Source organism: Canis lupus, chromosome 14 (genome assembly GCF_003254725.2).
Source record: "Canis lupus dingo isolate Sandy chromosome 14, ASM325472v2, whole genome shotgun sequence".
In the NCBI taxonomy this organism is placed as follows: Eukaryota; Metazoa; Chordata; class Mammalia; order Carnivora; family Canidae; genus Canis; species Canis lupus.
The window spans coordinates 49,885,883-49,900,450 of NC_064256.1; the positions used below are offsets into that span (position 1 = coordinate 49,885,883).

Consider the following 14,568-nt stretch of genomic DNA (forward strand, 5'->3'; position numbering starts at 1 on the left):
TTTGGTTGTTGAGTTGGTAAGGTCTTTATAGATTTTGTCTACCTGACTTTTAGATCTCAAGTTATACTTCTTGCCTGAAACAAACTGTCAAAGGTGAATATAATTTTTTAAAACACGTACACCTATACAAATCCATATTTTTACTGTTATCGTTGTTTTGATCACATGCCTGCTGCCAAAAAATACTTGTTTACATAAATGAATAAAACCACTATCTTTAAAATAACCATTTCTACAGTTTCTATTATCACTAATAAAAGTATGCTTCATGTTCTTAGGAAGACTTCAAGATTATATAAAGAAAATAAATAGGACAAATGGCTATGACAATTTCTATATTTAGTAAAACTAGAGTATGTCTTTAAAGGTAACTAGAATTGACAAAATCTTGAGATTAACTAGACAAAAGTCAGAATGTTTGATTTGAATAAAAAACATGTATATAAAAATATACATAAAATCTACAGTCTGTTTGATTTGCTAGATTAAAGTATCCTGGGTGATCATTGCAGTTTTGAAAAGTGTGAATTTCCAAGCAATTCAAGAAGTAACATTTTTTAATTTGGTCTAGGTCATGTGCTTGTGTAAAATTTTCCTTTAGGTTAATGAAAAGAAATATAACAGCAAAGTGAATGAAGTGCTATGAGGGTGAGAGTGAGCAGAAGGGCTGGGCTGGAAGCAGCCTGCACAGATAAAGAATGCCCGAGTGGTGAAATAGTCACAGAGCAATTATTTAAGAAAGACATGTTTATTAGTTGTTTTTAAAATGCAGATCACATAATAATTTCGAACTGTCTCCAATAAAAGTGAAACTCCATAAAAATACATTTTAATTTCAAGATGCTGTGTGTTAAATAAATGCAGAAGTCACAAGGAAGAGCCCCAGGCTAAGTGTGAAAGTTACATCTGTAGAAATTAATTTACATGAAAGAACCACCGAGCCTCCTTTTGCAATGGCTTTGCCGCTACTAGAAAACACAACATAGCCCACATATTCATACAGAAAGTCAAGAATTCAGACAGGAGGCACTGACAGCTGCAATCATTTATTTTTCAAACTCCTGGTCATGCTATGGCATGCCTGCTAAATAATAAGGTAAGATGGTGAAAGGGAGGGAAAAAAAAAGAAAGTTGATGAAAGAAACAGCCAGAAGGCCTTTAACACCTTTTCACAAACCTACTGTTCAGATGTCCTTGAATTTTAAATCAGAATGTCAGTGGAAATTAATTTCTTGTCATTAAATTCTCAAAATAAATATTCCCTTTGGTGTTGCCACCTCTCCTAATAAATCCATACAAAGAGAATTTTAAAGTTTTAATTAATTGTAGAAAAGAAAGGGCTAATTTTGTGATGCATTTGTAAAAACAATGATGCTACCATGTGACTAGCTCAGGGCCCAGTCCTTTAGTTCAATTGAGAAGTTATTAACTGAGATCCTACTGTTTTTAGGGCTTTGGCAAATACCAAAGTTGTGTAAACTGTAGACCAAACTCTCAAATTGCTTGTTTTTGCCTTCATTCTTTTCCTTTGATATAAAATGACATTATCGGGGCAGCCCAGTGGCTCAGCAGTTTAGTCCTGCCTTCAGGCCAGGGCGTGATCCTGGAGACCCGGGATCGAGTCCCACGTCAGGCTCCCTGCATGGAGCCTGCTTCTCCCTCTGCCTGTGTCTCTGCCTCTCTCTCTCTCTCTCTCTCATTAATAAATAAAATATTTTTCTAAAAAAAAATGACATTATCGCAAAGGAATTGGCTCCTCAACTAAGGTCCTGACAACCATACATTTCTCTGTAGAGAGAGCTTCCTATAAAGGGAGGCAGGTTAACCCAGGAAGTCTTGGACTAACCCTGTCAAAAGAGGCACCTGGGTGGCTCAGTTGGTGAAGCGCCTTCGTCTGCCTTCGGCTCAGGTTATGACCCCAGGGTCCTGGGATGTGCCCCACATCAGGCTCCCAGCTCAGCAAGGAGTCTGTTTCTCCCTCTCCCTCCCCGCACACTTGTGCTTTCGCTCTCTTCTCTATCTCTCAAGTAAATAAATAAAATCTTCTTTTTTAAAAGAGCTTTTAAGTCCAAAGAGTCATAACTCTTTATCTCAGGAATATTTTTCTCAGGAGCATCTTATAAAAATTCTGATATCACATTACTTTTATTCTTCAGATTCATTTGGTGCTAGATGTAGTTCTATTTTTGTTGTTGTTGTTGTTTTTGTTGTTTGTTTTTGTTTGTTTCCCATGACTCAGAAACTCTGGTGGTATTAACACAGAACATACATAAAAATGTTTGTAAATATACATATACACATATATTTAGATATATATACACGCATAATTTGTTATATATGTCTTTTTATGTTCAAAGGCTTTCAATATTTATAAATTATTTTTCCTAGTATTTCACTATTCTTATCTTGGGTTTCAGGTAATCTCCACCTGTTTTGAAATTCAAGTGATATATGCAGCAGAGTATCTGTGTAGGAGATATTCTAAGACCTTGCATATATGAGATTTTTGTTTGTGTTAAGTCATGCATAACAACTTGGCTGAATATAGTGCATTTTTTAAAAATAAAACTTATCTCTGCTTCCTTGTATTATCATTTCTTCTCTTCGTTGTGTAGTTGTTTAAACAGAGGTGATCTTCACTGCCTCCATCTTTTCTTGTTTGCCCCAGATCTGCTTTGCCTTTCACCCCTCTGTGGAATGTACAATATTAATCATCACATATGATCTCTTTCTTTTTATTCAAGCATCATTATCCATGTATATTCATGGTTCTGATCTCCAGTTCTGTATCTTCATCTTCTTTTTTTCATAATCACGTCCCTTTGGATAATCCATTATGACCCTAAAGACAGCTTTTGTGATGCAAATTTCCTTGCCTCTCAAAACAAATATTCTTTTCTCAATTAATGACACAAACACTTTTCAATCACCCAGGATTAAAACCTGAATTATTCTGTTTCCCCCCCCATTCCAAATCCTTTACCAAGATCAGCCAATTCTTTAAGATACATCCATTGAAAGCATTTCTTCTTTCCTTTCTGTTTCTTCCACATAGAGATGACACGCAGGCAGACTCTAATCACTTCTGGTACAGCTTGAAATAGTCCTGAGCTAGTTTTTTCTTTTTTTTTTTTTTTATCTCTAGATTCCCTCTCCCTAATGCTAGTTCTTGTGTAACTGATCATAAATTTTTTTCCACCATAGTTTCTTTTGGAAAAACAAATTGCTATGATTTCTCATTTCATATGAAATAATGCAGTCAAAAATTTCTTAGCTGGGAGCACAAAGTTCTCCAGAATGAGGTTAACCTACCTTTCAAGTGGATCCTTCAATTCTTTCCTTTTTCCTGGCATGCAGAGTATATTCTTGTCACTTCAAAATGTCTTGGACACACTATATTTTAACCCATTTCTTATGCTGTTTTCCAAATCTGCTGAAGTTCTGAATGCGTTTGAAGTTTATTTACTTTTTTTAAAGATTTACCTATTTACTTGAGAGAGAGAAGCAGCATGTGCAAGTGGGGGAAGGGCAGAAGGAGAGACTCTTCAATCAGACTCCCCACTGGCAGTGGGGCTGAAGTGAGGCTCTACCTCAGGACCCATGAGATTGTGACCGGAGCCAAAACCAAGCTTTAGATACTTAACCTACTGAGCCACCCAGGTACCCTAAAGTTTATTCACTTTTAAGGCACAGTCTAACTTCTATATTGTTGTTAAGCTTTCTCTAAACATCTTATTTCATGGGGAAATATGCATAACCTGACATAGTATTATTGCATTGGTGTCTAATCATGCTGAAAATATTTTCTGTATGATTTTGTGTATGATTATACATATGTGTATAATGCATTGGTAATACATTGCACTTATTACATTATTTATGATTAAAATATTTATTTTTTAAGATTTTATTTATTTATTCATGACAGAGAGAGAGAGAGAGAGAGGCAGAGACACAGGCAGAGGGAGAGGGAAAAAAGCAGGGTCCATGCAGGGAGCCTGACATGGGACTCGATCCCTGGTCTCCAGGATCACACCCCGGGCTGCAGGCGGCGCTAAACCGCTGCGCCACCAAGGCTGCCCTAAAATACGATTTAACCTCATAAATTAGTTTTAAGCTCTTTGAGGAAAGCACCTTATATAGCTCTAATGCTCATTAGAATAGAGCCTTATATACAGTTGATGCTCATTATATCCCTGCTAATGAATAGATGCTCTAAAATGCATAAAAAATGGAAACCATAAGCCATTAGACAGTAGAGTTGATGCATTTGAAAGAAAAACGATTCACTGAATGGCCCTTGAAGTTAATGCAAGAACACAGAAAAAAATTTTTCTTGAATTTCCATCAATATAAACCCTAATCTTATGGAAAATAATTCCACAGCAGAAAGCAGGGTTGTGTTTTATATCTAGCAAGAGGAAAATTTCCTGAATTCCTCCATGTGTGTTTGGAAGTAAATAAGGGATTTTTTTAATGCATTGATTCTAGCTATAAAGAAAACTGACTTAAATGTGAAACCGATGATTCTTAATTGACCTTGGCAGCACAGCTCTTTAGAGAGTGGCGTCTTTGAAGATTTCTGAGTGAGAATAACCATTATCATTTGAACTTCTGTCTCCAGAGTAATTTTGAAATTCCTATGTACATATACATACCTATACTGTGTGTATACTACAAAAATTTAGAATTAGAAGGAACCTCACATATCACGTAGCCCAATATATACAACATTGAAATATATAAGTACATTCCCTGCCGTGGAAAATTGAGCCTTATTTGCTTAACAGGTTATGTTTTAACAAAACTTTTCAGGGGCTTGAGTGGATCTGCTGGAGTGAACCCTGTCAAGTCACACATGAGTAAAGATAATATGCTTTGAATTTCCTTCTTCTAGGTGTGTCACTGACACAGAAATAAGTTGCTACATATTTTTAAGGCTTCCCACTCCATGGCACAGCATATAACATAGCTTCAATAAATATGTTCTATTACATAAGATTCTCAGATGAGTGCTGAATCCAGTTTTGTCCACTTTGTGACTGCAACATTACTTAGAGAAGATCTACCCAGTACAGAAAATTTTCTCTTGGGATACCTGGGTGGCTCAGCAGTTTAGCGCCTGCCTTTGGCTCAGGGCGTGATCCTGGAGACCCGGGATCGAGTCCCACATCGGGATCCCTGCATGGAGCCTGCTGCTCCCTCTGCCTGTGTCTCTGCCTTTGTCTCTCTCCCTCTCCCTCATAAATAAATAAATTCCTTAAAAAAATTTTTTTTCTGTAAAAATACTTGGAGAGCTTCCTTAATTGAGGCTTGTAAGTCAAAAACAAAACAAAATTTTGATAAAAAGAATGAAATTTATATATATATATAATATGTATTGTTATGATATATTTAATATGTAATGTATTATGAAATAATGTAGTATATATTTTATACATATAATATATATAAATGGCTCCTAAATGATATGTAGTGAGAGAAATGTATGAATTTTTAATGCCTCCAGACTAATGGACTCTTGAAATGTTTTAAAGAACTAGTCTTCATTATAATCTGGTTCATATTTCTCCTCTGCTTCTGTGGGGATGCATACAGTGTAATATTCTGGTTTTCATTCTCTCACACAGACATACACATACACACGGCCTAACAGATTTTGCAGACAATTCCTTTTTTTTTTTTTTTTTTAATGTACTTGTTCATTCTGAGTTCTAAAGCTTTATCAGGCTTTAGTATAGAGTACTTTCTTACTTCCATTTAGGAGCAAAATTCTGGCTGGCCTTTGCTTGGTTCAGTACTACTCTAGGATGATTTCTTTTCTATATTTAGGAAAATATAGAGTTCTCATTTTTTCTCATCTCAAGAGTTCTGTGTTATGATCAGCATTCTGCATTCTTCAACCTGTCTTGAGTCTTTTGTGGAGAAAGCTAACTTCCTGATGAAGATCTAAGTTAAAAATTGATCTCCTTTACTCCCAAGTCATTGGAAGAATAGTGGCTTCTGTGACCTGGGGAATGTCAGGAAGCATCCTCTCTGGCTGCAGGACTGCACTATTAGATGTAAAATTCAACCGTTGTTTTCCTAATGTCGCAAAAGCTACAGATGGATAATTGTTCAACTGTAGTCTTCTAAATTCTCCAATCTTTATTTTTAATAAGATTTATTTATTTATTTATTTATTTATTTATTTATTTGAGTGAGAGAAAGAGAGAGAGAGAAGAGGCAGAGAGAAAAGGAGAGAATCATCAAGCATCAATCATTGAGCTGCAGAACCACAGAGCCCAACGTGGGGCTTGATCCCAGGACCCAGAGACCATGACCTGAGCCAAAATCAAAAGTTGGATGTTTAACCAACTAAGCCACCCAGGATCCCCCATAAATTCTCCAGTCTTTAAAGTATTTTATAGCAAACATAGTGCTTTTAAGATGAGTTACATTCTTATGGGCCTTCAAACATTTTTATAGCCATCAGGTTATGAACTTAGGTTGTGTTGTATATAGAGAGAAATGGATAAAATTTTAATGTCATACAAACAAATGTCTGTTTAAGGGACCTCAAAAAGTCTAGTGTGGCCTTGGCTCCAGAGGACCTTGGAGATTATTGGGGAAGAATGATGTGAAATAGGAAAATTAAAAGCAAGGTATTAAATGCTACCAACTCAATCTAAACAAAGCAGTTGAAAGACAACAAAAGATAAAAACCACTATCTTTTCCTGATGGGAATGAAATTATGAAACTATTATCTGACCAGTTAGAGAACCCAGTCAGTTTATGCAAAATTAGCTATTTACAGTTTAAAGTTAGGAACTATAAACAAAAATTGTAGTGAACTCTTCATGAAACTTGTGACTTGAGAGTGTTAGAAATGTGTGCTGGATGGTCAATTTGAGTAGAAGCTGCCAGCGGGGTTCCTACTGTGTGAATGGAATAAACTCTGTCAAAATGACTTGTGTAAATTTAGGAGCCAGCTGAGGATATAGTCTTTGTAAAGTATTTTTTATACAAATTCAGTCTATATTTCTCTATACCTTTTTTCTTTTACCGATTTTAATTTCCATGTACTTGCAGGTTAAAAGCCTGTAATTCTCCCTTTGTTCTGGAAAGCTTAATTCTCTGTAATATATGAGCTACTTCTAACAGCAGTAGTCAGAGAAAAACAAAAGCGTGGATGCTAAAATGGTAGAACTGGAAGAGGAGAATGAAGAGGGAATGTTGGAGAAGAAAAAAAAAAAGACAAAAAATGACAGTGCTTTGTGCTCTCCCCAGGGTAAAAAAATGAAAGTATTCCATTAACATATACTTAAATAATATCACATTCCTATAGTGCATATTTAAATTTGGATTTGAAAAAAACTACCTACATCACAAGGTTTTGCATCATCTAAAAGAATATCTTAATTGGTCCATCTGGCATTTGAAATAATACTCTACTTATTATAAAGCAGGTGTTAGACATTTTTGAATATTCTATCCTTAATTAAGGCTTAAAGAAAGCAAGATTACATTTTCTATTTTAAAAGTAAAAAATCTAAAGTTACTGGACATGAATAACAAAATGTATGGAATCATATGGTTTTTTTAGGTTAGATAACTAATTATTAGACATTATTTCTTGAACTTTAATTTTAACCTACTTTTGCTTTAAATTTGAGACAGGTTTTAGATAAGAGTCAGTATTCAGTGATCATTTATTTTCATATTTTATTTATCCTAATTGAGAAAATTAAGTATGCTCTTCGGTATGATGTAATTCCATAAGCACTTTTGAAAAGAGAGTTCATGATAGATTTGACTCTAGTTTTAGGCATGTTTTCCAAAGACAATGGATCTATCGTTTGATACTTCAAAGCAAAAATGCATTAAAATTTATTAATAAATAGATGCTTTTTAGAAGATTCTCTTGGGATTCTTTCAGCTTAGATTCTGCTGCAATTTGCTAGGATTTTGACAAGAATTTAGTGATCATTTAGAGAGTCTATTCTATCCCTATAAAAATAAAATCACCTTGGTTTGAACCTTTCTTATGTCATACACGGAGAAGATCATAAGGACTAAGAAAGATGATAATACTATCTGGGTATACAAGAGGTTAAACAGCAACATGTAAAGAGTGTGAATCAAATTTAGGAAGAAAGCTTTGTTGGATGTCTCTAGGGTTATTTTTAGCAAACTGTATTCAAAGCATCTATTAATGTTTAAATAAATGGAATACAGCAAGGACCCAGTTCCTATGTTGAAGAACATTTTAAAGCACTCCTACTCTACTTGTGTGCATGAATTATCTCTACAAATTGGCTCTGGAAGTGACAACAAGCATCAAAATAAAGCAGACATTAAGCAAAATTCTATGCAAGGAGATAGGCACACTAAATGACATGGACGTGGTTTCTATTCTCTAGAATCTTATAATTATAAAAAGGAACTGGAAGCTCTCATCAGTGTTTTTGGATGTCAGAGTAAAAATGAAAATATTAGTACTCTGAGAAATAAAATAAACCGTGTATCAAATTTATATGTAATATAGAAATGGCATTGTTAATTTAGACTGTATAATACAATTGAGAGTTGAAACAGTTTTGATAGGCTTCCAAAATCTAATAAAGACTGTAGACTCTAAGTAATGACAGCAAAAATATGGCATTAGGAAAGAAGTGGTTCAAAAGAAGATTATAGGAATAATATCAGAGGGGTTTAAATCAGTTAAACTAGTTTCTAAGAATTAAATGAATATTTGTTGTTAAGTAAAGCACCTTAAAATACACAAATGAAAGTGCACTAATCTTGTCTTTAAGGAATCTACCTAACATAAATGATTTATGTGCACTGATATTCATAAATAAAATACACAGTATTTGTCGTGTGATTGAATGAACTAAAATTTAACTAGTGAATAAATAGAGACCCATGACAAAATTAATTCTACATTGGGAGAATTTTCACAGAAAGTTAACTTTTCAAAAAGATTTGTGTATTAGAGAGAGTATGTGAGCCAGGGGGCGGGGAGCTTAGGGGGAGAGAGAGAGAGAGAGAGAGAGAGAGAGAATCTCAAGCAGACTCCTGCTGAGCATGGAGCCTGACACAGAGCTTGACATGATGACCATGAGATCGTGACTTGAGCAGAAATCAAGAGTTGGACGCTTAGCTGACTGAGCCACCCAGGTGCCCCAGAAAGTTAGCTTTAAGATTAAACTTAAAAGAAAAAAAAATAGTATTTCAAAAACTAGGTATAGAAGAATGCTCCAGACCAGCTCTGTCTAATAGAACTTTCTGTGAGGATAGAGATATTTCATATCTGTACTGTCTATTATGGTAGCTACATTATTGAAAACTTGAAATGTTTGACCCAAATTTTTAAACTTATTTAATTTTTATTAATTTAGATTTAATGTCTACCATGTTGAACAACACCACTCTAGGCAGAGAAAGCAGGATGAACAAAAGCACTGAAGGTTGAGAGAGTATGAGAACTTGCTTTGGAGGTGGCCATTTCTCTAGTCTGGCAGGAGTAAAGCTGGATGATAAAATAAAGGTAGGATTAAAAGTAAGATTTTGGAAGATTTGACCTATTAGGCCATATGGAACAGGCAATGAAAGCTTATGAGCATGTTGAGTCAAGTCCAACCCTGTGTTTTAGGAAGAAAACTGGTGGCAGTGTGAGTCAAACCAGAATGATCAAAAAAGTGGTTACTACTGGGGCACCTGGGTGGCTCACTCGGTTAGCACTGGCTCCTGGTTTCTGCTGGTGTCATGATCTTGGGGTCATGGGATTGAGCCCCGTCTTGGGCTTTGTCCTAGGCAGGGAGTTTACTTGGAATTCCCTGTCTCTCTCCCTCTGACCCTCCCCCTACACACCCTAAAATAAATAAATAAATCTTTTTAAAAAGTGATTACTATAAAAGTTTATGCAAGTGATTTTAAGGTATTAAGACAAAAGAAGAGAAGACAAAAGGACAGTTGCAAAAAAGACAATTCAGAGATATATCTATCATAATTGCCTTAATTTGTTTCCTCAAACTCAGGAGGAAATGTCTGAATAAATATTACAAGCCCAAGTGGCCAGGAGAGGGACCAGGGAAAAGATGGCAGCCGGTATTGGGAGTGTGACTAGGCCAGCTATCCATCCAGATGAGTAGCTGGAATTCATTCCTACAGGAAGTCTCTGGGCCTCAAAATGGTCTCAACAAAAGAGAAAGGGCACTGAGACATTTATACACACAATTCCTATCAATCTCTAGTTAAGGGTTATTTCCAAGGGATATTAATCCCCTAGGACTTCTGGCCTGTTGTACACTTGGATGGCATAGTTTTCCATATTTTCAGAAAAAGCAAAACAAAATAAAACAAAAGCACCTTAGGACTAGAGAGGCAGGTAATAGGATCTAGAAGCCCTCAAGAAAATATTGAAATGGCAGCATCCACAGTATGTAATCAAGACCCACTGTCTGTACAGATATGAATATCAAGCTGGGTATGCTACACATTTTATAAAATGTTAAAATATCTATAAACATAGTAACAGGTTTGCTTCTTAAAAACGAAGATAGAGGTATTCAAGTTTAAAAATCTAAGAACAATGAAAATACATTTATATTAGAAAATAAACATGTATGTAGAATACTAATACATATTTAGTCAAAAGAACACAGATGAGATAATAGACCATTCACAACTGAAGCAAATTGTGTCGGGGTTTTTTTTTGGTTTTGCTTTGTTTTGTTTTGTTTTTTGAGCCTGTGGTTCTCAAAGTTTTCCATGGCTCTTTGGTGTCCTGCCAAGTTTTCAGAGTGTGCCCCACTTTTGATAAGTATGTGAGGCTTACTAATGCTGTCATTGAATATATATTCTGTTATGACAATATCTGATGAGCTGAAAAGTGAGACAAAGCACACTGTGAAGCCAGACACTTGAAAATGTCTTTATTGGACTATGTGAGTACTCTGCTCCATTAACATAGGCAAGAATTTGGTTAGTAAAATAGAGATTTTAATTGAAACTCTGACCGATGTAAGACAAGCAAGCTTAAGAATTAAGCAATTGAAGATGTTTTCATAGACACCAGGAGTTACTCTTGTTTTGTAGTAATGACAGTATTTTAGTTATTCCTAACATTTTGTGGATCCCTTTATCACTTTTTCACCAGAACTGTAATATACTAAAGTGTACGAGTAAAAAAGCAAAACAAAAATACTTTGAGAAATGTAGGCTAATGTGGGGAATATGTATGTGTGTTGTACTGACATATCATTAAGTTGTGAATTTTTATGAATATTAATAACCATTAAAATATTTTATTGAGTATATGGTAAGTAAAGCAGAAATTTTCTTGATTACTATTGATTTTACCAACAGACACAGAAATGTTAGTAATATACATTCATTGCCAATTGGTTGTGAAATGATGGTCAATACAGGACTTAAACCATCAAAAGTACACTTAAAACCAGGAGCATGCCTCTTGCAAGCAGTATATTTTCTAGTGAATCAAAGAAGTTATTTTACTAGAAGTTAGATAGTAAATGGATATTTAATTATAATTCATGAGTCATTATTGGTTATTAGTACTAGTGCTCTGGTACTTTCTGTATAAGCTCTGCTTTAGGTGGATAATCTTCTGTTGATTATTAGGTACTCTATTTTTCTGTATAAATTTCTTCACAGTTCATTGGCTATTAATGCGTGTTTCTGCCTTTAATATAGAACATTTAGAAAGTGTGCTTCAAAAATATCTCAAACTAAAAAAAAAAAAATCAAACTTACTGCATATCAATAATCACCAAAAGCTTCACTGGTCTAAATATTACATATCAAAGATTGTTTAAAGGGTATAATAAGTACATGTTGTCTGTCAGTCATTTATTTACCACATTCACATTTTTGCCATATCCAACAACCACCTTTGCTTAATATATTTCTGTAAAATTGCTCTATGTACTTATATGAATTTATTTTAAAAGGAAATATGTGTCACTACTGAAAATGGATCATGAAATTAATTTCCTAAAAAGAAGGTAATTTATAAAAAATAAAAAACACTATTACTACATTTAAAATTAAAATAAAAAATGAAATCAATTTTATATAAATAAAAACAAATTTATCCAAGCTATAAAATTAACTATCTGAAAAAAATGTACCTAAATGAGAAGAACATAATTATTTTTGACCAATCGATAATAAGAGAGATATTTTATTTAATATGCTTAGATTAAGAAAAAAATAATCTATTCAAAATGGGCTATTCTTGCCTTTTTTGTTATTATACAGTATTAAAAATCACATGTGTATGTTGTTGAATAAGAAAAAGATATTAACTTTCTTCTTTAATGCTTTTAGATGCTTAGAATTCCAGAAAAAAACTTACCCTTTCATTCAAAAAGCCATCTATAGTGATCTTCAAAATCTTTATTCTGTATGCATCAGGGTATTAGGAAATGTCAGCAAAGTAAGGGGAAATGTAGTTTACCTATTCAGCAGTACCATCCAGTTTGGGAATATACAAAGGAATTTTAGTACTACTTTTATCAGATATTGCAAGTCTCTTTTCAATGTTCAAAATATTTTTAATGAATTTTTTTGGTGAGTTATCCAGACAAGAAAATGATCCCAAGTCTCATAGTCAGGGCAGCCCGGGTGGCTCAGCGGTTTAGCACCACCTTCAGCCCAGGGCCTGATCCTGGAGTCCTGGGACCGAGTCCTATGTCGGGCTCCCTGCATGGAGCCTGCTTCTCCCTCTGCCTGCGTCTCTGCCTCTCTCTCTCTCTCTCTCTCTTTCTCTCTCTCTGTCTCTCATGAATAAATAAAATCTTTAAAAAATATTCTCATAGTCAAATAAGCTCCTAAGGCAGATATTTTTTCCTCCCTTCATAGTCTTTCCTGTTCCTTCAACAACTGATCTTCCCAGTGATTCCTGTGTATGATTATGCAATGAAGAACTTGTATTTCCAGGCCTCCTGTGCAGCTAGATTTGCTATTTTGACTGCTCTGAGCAGTGGAATCCATGTGGAAGAAAAGGTGCATTTAACTTCCAGAAAATGTACTTAAAGGGAGGAAAAATGTCCTTTTCCTGTATTTTTTCTCCTTCCTTCTGGCTGGAAGCAAATGTGATGGTTTGAGCTGGAGCAGCTCTCTGGGACCATGAGATGGAAACCATGATTCAAAAATTGTCTGAGAAGAACCAGAAGCTGAAGTTATTAAGCAAGGAAGCCAAAATCTGCACTGGATTTTCTTTTTCTCTTCCTTCCACCACCTCTTTCTTTCTTGCTTGCTTTTTTTTTTAAAACTTTTATTTATTTGAGAGAGAGAGAGGAGAGAGGAAGAAAGCAGGAGAGCACAAGCATTGGAGAGGGAGAAGCAGGCTGCCCATCCATCAGAAAGCCCGATGTGGGGCTCGATCCCAGGACTCTGGGATCATGACCTGAGCCAATGGCAGCCATTTAACCAACTGAGCCACCCAGATGCCCCCAACCACCCCTTTCAAACCTGAGCCAGAGCCAGTTGTCCACCGGCCTAGCATCACCTTCACTATGACCCTCAGTGACGCTGATGTGCAAAAGCAGATTAAGTGTATGATGGCTTTTTTTTTTTTTTTAACAAGAAGTCAACAAGAAAGCCAATGAAATAGATATGAAAGCAGAGGAAGAGTTCAACATTGAGAAAGGCCATCTTGGGCAAACCCAAAGACTGAAGATTATGAAATACTATGAGAAGAAAGAAAAGCAACTTGAATAGCAAAAGAAAATTCGGCTGTCCAATTTGATGAATCAGGCAAAGCCCAAAATCCTCAGAGTGAGAGGTGACCTGATTACAAACCTACTAAATGGTGAAACAGAAGCTCTGCAAAGTGATAAAAGATACAACCAGGTACCAAGTGCTGCTGGATGAACTGGTCCTTCAGGGTTTGTACCAACTGTTGGAGTCCCAGGTGATTGTACCTTTCAGGACATAGGATTTCCTTCTGGTAAAGGCTACAGTGCCAAAAGTGATTCCTACGTACAAAATTGCCACCAAAAAGATGTTGATGTCCAAACTGATCAAGAAGACTACTTGCCTTAGGAGGTAGTGGTGGAGTTGAGATTTATAATGGGGACCATAGAATAAAAGTTTCCATACTCTAGAAAGCCAGCCAGGTCTCAAACCCAGCAGATATTGCCAGAAGTACAGGGAGCCTTCTTTGGACGGAAGGTGGAGAAAGGTGTTGATCCACTGCTCTACTGCTCTGATGTGGAAGTTTCTGGTATTTGAAGAGATGAGATGTCTGCGTGACTTCCTTTTCACTTCCCTAATACTCTGTATTTATCAGTGGATACCCTTCTATAGCTAATGCCTGTGGCCTAATTGTTAACAATGAGAGGAAGATGGGATCCCTGGGTGGTGCAGTGGTTGAGCACCTGCCTTCCGCTCAGAGCATGATCCTGGAATCCCGGGATCAAGTCCTACGTCGGGCTCCCTGCATGGAGCCTGCTTCTCTCTCTGCCTATGTCTCTGCCTCTCTCTCTCTCTCTCTCTCTCTCTCTGTGTGTGTGTGTGTGTGTGTTTTTCATGAATAAACAAATAAAATCTTTAAA

At 35.7% G+C, this 14,568-nt stretch overlaps 1 pseudogene; it reads left to right on the plus strand.

Moving 5' to 3' along the window:
* Positions 1 to 13,527: 13,527 nt before the first annotated feature.
* LOC112670843 (V-type proton ATPase subunit E 1-like) lies at positions 13,528 to 14,245 on the plus strand (annotated as a pseudogene).
* The last annotated feature ends 323 nt before the right edge of the window (positions 14,246 to 14,568 follow it).